The sequence below is a fragment of the Ursus maritimus genome, unplaced genomic scaffold (genome assembly GCF_017311325.1).
Source record: "Ursus maritimus isolate PB19 unplaced genomic scaffold, ASM1731132v1 scaffold_7, whole genome shotgun sequence".
Classification (NCBI taxonomy): domain Eukaryota; kingdom Metazoa; phylum Chordata; class Mammalia; order Carnivora; family Ursidae; genus Ursus; species Ursus maritimus.
In genome coordinates, this window is record NW_024426885.1 from 70,893,398 (window position 1) to 70,898,090 (window position 4,693).

Sequence of the window (4,693 nt, forward strand, 5' to 3'; positions counted from 1 at the left end):
AGCAAACATCCTCCCTGAACCCAGTATCCCTGTCCACATGCCATGGTTCCAATTTGTTTCCTGTTTTCGGCCCTCCCAGAAATACATCTTACAGCCATTTTTACTTTCAGCTCCTCACCTTGAAAACACAGATTTGCAAGTGTGAGTAGCTTAGCAGGGAGACAAATCCAGCAGGCATTCAAGACATTCAGGCGCGAAGAAATGCATCTCATCTGAAAATTTCCATCGCCAGCACTTTTTTTTTTTTAATTTCCAAGATAAATGGGTTTTTACTTATAAGACTAAGGGCGCCAGTATTTTTCAAATACTTTGCTGCTTCCAAGGAGCCAAGAAAATTGGTCATGCACCTGGACAACTGATCCAACCTCAAAAATCTTCTGACCTTAATGAAAAGGGCCTAATTTTTCCTCCCCTTTAATGAATGTTGCTTCTGTCCTTCCCGGCAGCGTTCGGCGTGTGGGGCGGGCAGGCACAGTGCCCAGGTCGTGCAAACGGGCAGGAACACCTGATTCTCCAGGATTCTTCCCACTGCCTCCAATCCAGGGGTCTCTGCTCCGGGAGGCTTGGGAAGGGGAGCGGATGATTTGGCACCCATCTCCAGGGGGCCAAAGAACAAGTACATTCTGATGTGGATTTGAATGTTTACATATGTATGTGCGTGTATGTGTGTGTTAAAAGACCAAATTCTTAGAGACTGCTTGAAGGTATCATAAAAGCTAATTCAGGTGGAAAACTCCCTGGAAAAAAATTCCCCTGCCCTACAGATGCCTCCATCCTGTCTTCCAGAACCTGGGAGAGAGAAGCAAAGATTTGGATTGTGGCCTACAGGCAGAATTTGCAATTTCCCAAAGAATAAATCGCAGCCCCCCGGGCTAGAACAGGCAGGTGCTGTGAAATCTGGCTGACAGGTCAACTTCAAGGTGATCTGCCTGCCGCGTCTTCTCTCTGTTCAGCTAATCTCCCAGCACACCTTTGGTGCCTGGTAAACGTAAATCATTATGACTAAGTGTACGAAACAGGAGGGTCTTTGCACACCTGTAATTACTACCTGACAAGTCTCTGCAGGACCTGGGAGTTTCCCAGAGGGCCAGCGGGGCCGTTTCCAGAGACGGTAAGTCAAGGTGGGTCGTCCGGGTAACATCTGGCTCTGGGAACCAGAATTCAAACCTACAGAACTGGATGTCTGTTTTGCTACATGGCTGGAAGACTCAGGGTCCAAGTTCCCAGGCTCCAAAGCGATGATAAACCTGGCTGAGATGCTCACCTGTATCTGTAAATGTCTCAAAATAAATAAGGCATCGTTCCCTTAGAGCAGCACTGACCCATAGAAATACAGTGTTAGCCACATTAGTCATTCCCAATTTTCTAGTATCTATGTTTAAAAAAAGGAACAGGGGCACCTGGGGGGCTCAGTCGGTGAAGTGTCTGCCTTCAGCTCAGGTCACGATCTCAGGGTTCTGGGACCGAGCCCCACATCGGGCTCCCTGTTCAGCAGAGAGCCTGCTTCTTCCTCTCCCTCTGCCTCCTCGCCCCCTGCTCATTCTCATGCTCCGTCTCTCACTTTCTCTGTAAAATAAATAAATAAAATCTTTTTATTTTTAAAAAGCAATGAGTAAGACTAATTTTAAATGATATAACTCAGTTGACAAAATATAAAATATAAAAATATTTACTATAAATATAAAAATCATTAGTGAGATATTTTACATTGTTTTTTTTTCATTGTTTTTTTTTCATACCCAAGAGCATGTTGGATTTATGTCACATCTGAATTCGGACTAGCAAGTTCGAACAGCCACAGGGACACATGTACTGTGCCAGACAATAGCCGCAGATGCTGACATTTCTACTTCACACCATTTGGACTTCCCATGAACGTTTCATACTAGAACAAAAGAAATTGTGATACATGACATTTTATTTGAATAAAATCCTAGTGCTCTTAATAAAATAAGAACTTCTAAGAGTTTCTTTTGCCTTGTACGAAGCAGGTCTGAAGCCCAGACTCGTGGGCACTTTCTTTCGAGTGCTGATATCTGCAATCAAACCGTCATGACCGAGGCTCCTCGTTCTATGCCTCTTGAAACACAGAAGTAAACCAAACCAGATTCCAACTGCTCTACGCCTTAGGGCTGTTCACCCACGTTTGGTGCCGACTGCCCTCAGGAAGGACACAGCCTCCTGACCCCCAAGCAGTGGGAGAAGGCCTCGGGTGGCACGTGCAGGGGCAGTGATGGCCAGAGGAGGCTCCATCCCGGAGTCCGCCGGGTTACGAGACTCTGGGCCTGGATCCCGCAACTTGACTTAGAAGTTTTGCAAAGAGGGAGGCAGGAAGGAGGAAGGAGGAGAAAGGGAAGGTAGCAGGAGAGCCCCACCTGGAAGGACCCTGCAGTCAGGGAAATGCAGGCCTAGGATGCGTGGACAGAACCGGTGGTTGCAGGGACAGTCTAGAGTGGCGCTGTCCCACTGCTGCACAGTGCAAGCCACGCATGTGACAGTTTTTAGCAGCTCTGTTAAAAAGTAAAAAGAAACCGGTAGAATGTATTTTCATAACATATTTAACCCACTTTATCCAAATTATCATCATTTCAACACATGTCATATTCTACATTCTTTTTTAAGGTAAGCCTCGAATTCTCTGGCGTCACGGACATGGACAGCACAGCCCCAGTCTGGCTTAGCCCGGTTTCCAGTGCCCCAGAGCCACTGGCGGCTGGTGGTTACCATATATGGCTGCACAAATCGAGATATGTGTGTGTGTGTGTGTGTGTGTGTGCGTGTGTGTGTGGAATAATAGCTTCTGCTCAGAATTTTGAGTCCAAAAGGGAAGTCAGACCAGCCTCAAGAGAGGGGGCTAGGGATGCAAAGGGAGGTGAAGTCATCCAACATTTTCCAGGAGCCAGTGAACCTGGCTGGGCGCTATCATCGGTGCCTGGCAAGAGGCAGCAAGCTCCTCTCACAGGCTCCCGGGAGTGTCTGTGTAAATAGCGTAAAGGCGAAACCGAGCACTGGAGAACGTTTGCTAAATTTTGCCAAGTGCCTGGACACCCGATCACAAGGGTGACCCAGAAAACAGCCAGTGCACCTGTGGGGGAGGCTTGGCTCTGAGCCGGGCCGCGGAGGTCACCCGAGGTCACTGCCAGGGCCGCAGAGCGCGGGGAGGCTGCCTAATGTGGAAATGTTTGGATCCGGAGCGGCGCAGGCTCGGCGAGTGGCCGCGGGCCCCGGGCCCAGGAGCGCAGCGCCTGACCGTAACCAGACGCGCGGGGACGCTGGGAGCCGCGGCGCCCGCGCTTGCCAAGACCCCACTACATCTTTCCTAATAAGTCTGGCGTGCCTGCGTCCTCTCGCTGCAGATCGGCCTCTCCCCTGCGCCTGGGTCTTATTTAAGAAGAGGGGGTGGGGTGCCGCAGAAGAGGGAGAGCCAGCCAACCCAGCAGGAACTTGGACGACCGCCCTCCTTCCCCCTGGCCTCCCCTCTGCAACAGATCCGCTTTGTGAATGAAGGGGGCGTTTTCTCCAAGGTGGCTCCCTCGTCCTTGGGCACGCCGGTCCTGCTCCAGATGTTGAGCTGGGCTCAGCTGCTTCAGCCCTTCTCCTGGGGTGGGGAGGGGGCTCCCCGGAGCCTCCCTGCTCCCTTTCCCCCTCCTGTCCTCCAGCTCCTGCCTCCCCTGCCCTGGAAAGGCGCCACCCACCTAACTTCAGAAGGAGGTCACCCTCCCAGCCGCTGGGTCTGGCGGGTGGATCCCGGGCACTTGGAGCGGCAGCGGGGAGAAGCTTCCTAGCGGCTGTTCCAGCCCCACACAAGGGAGGGCAGGGGTACAACACGTGTGGGTTTGGGTCAGGAGCACTTTTGAACTATGGCTCCAAGAAAGAACAGCCTGTACAGCCACTCTGAGTCTCCCAGCAACAAAGAATGTGCAATAGATTAGCCCTCGCTTGCAAAACAATTTGGGGGAAAAAAAAAAAAAGAGGTGCAGCCTGGTCTCACTATAGGGTCCTGGAGCAAGGGTGGCTGGATTGAAAGGCGTCCTCCAGGCCTGGGCCAAAGAGCACCAGTATCACCCCCACTCAGCGCTTTATGACCTTGGCTGACTAATAATAGCCCTCGTAACACCCTCACTGTCTGGGTTTTGCCAGCTTCTAGACCCGGGTTTGGTTGAAGGTCAGCTGCCAGGGGACAGGGGCTCTCCCGCCATTGGGACAAGGTTACAAAGAATAATTTCCCTGCCCAAGGGCTTGTAGATGATTAACACATTTCTGTTAACCGGAGAGTTAATCGTTATTCAAGCGCTCTTTGATAATGGGGGCGGTGGGGAGAAAATGAATGTGTTAGCCATTAATCGAGGGAAATGCCATAAACGTTAGGATGGAAAACACGAAGTCTGGGAGAGGAATTCACAGGCAACCCTGGTGGGGAAGGAGGAGGACAAGGAGCAGAGGGAGGCCATAAAGTTCATGCATACTTAGAGCAGGGCTTTTTTTTTTTTTTAATTGTTTTCCTTGTCTCATTGCTCCGAGGAAATGGAGTAGGGCCTAACAAGATATCAAGCACGGGAACAGTACGAATAAAGGCGCTTTTATTGGCTTTTTCGCTCCAGCTTCCCACACCTGAGTCTGTCCCCTGTGTGATTCCTTCTTCAAGCCTCTCCAGGAAGAAGGAGAGGAGCACGGGGAGCTCTCTCTGGAAGAA

The 4,693-nt window shown here is 50.8% G+C and overlaps 1 long non-coding RNA gene across 1 annotated transcript; it reads right to left on the reverse strand.

The window, feature by feature from the left end:
- Nucleotides 1-247: 247 nt before the first annotated feature.
- LOC103661890 lies at nucleotides 248-4,164 on the reverse strand. Its single transcript, XR_568307.2, has 4 exons — nucleotides 3,696-4,164; nucleotides 2,376-2,510; nucleotides 1,740-1,885; nucleotides 248-1,566 (listed from the first exon to the last, which is right to left on the reverse strand). It is a non-coding gene; the product is annotated as an uncharacterized LOC103661890 (long non-coding RNA).
- Between the last annotated feature and the right edge of the window lie 529 nt (nucleotides 4,165-4,693).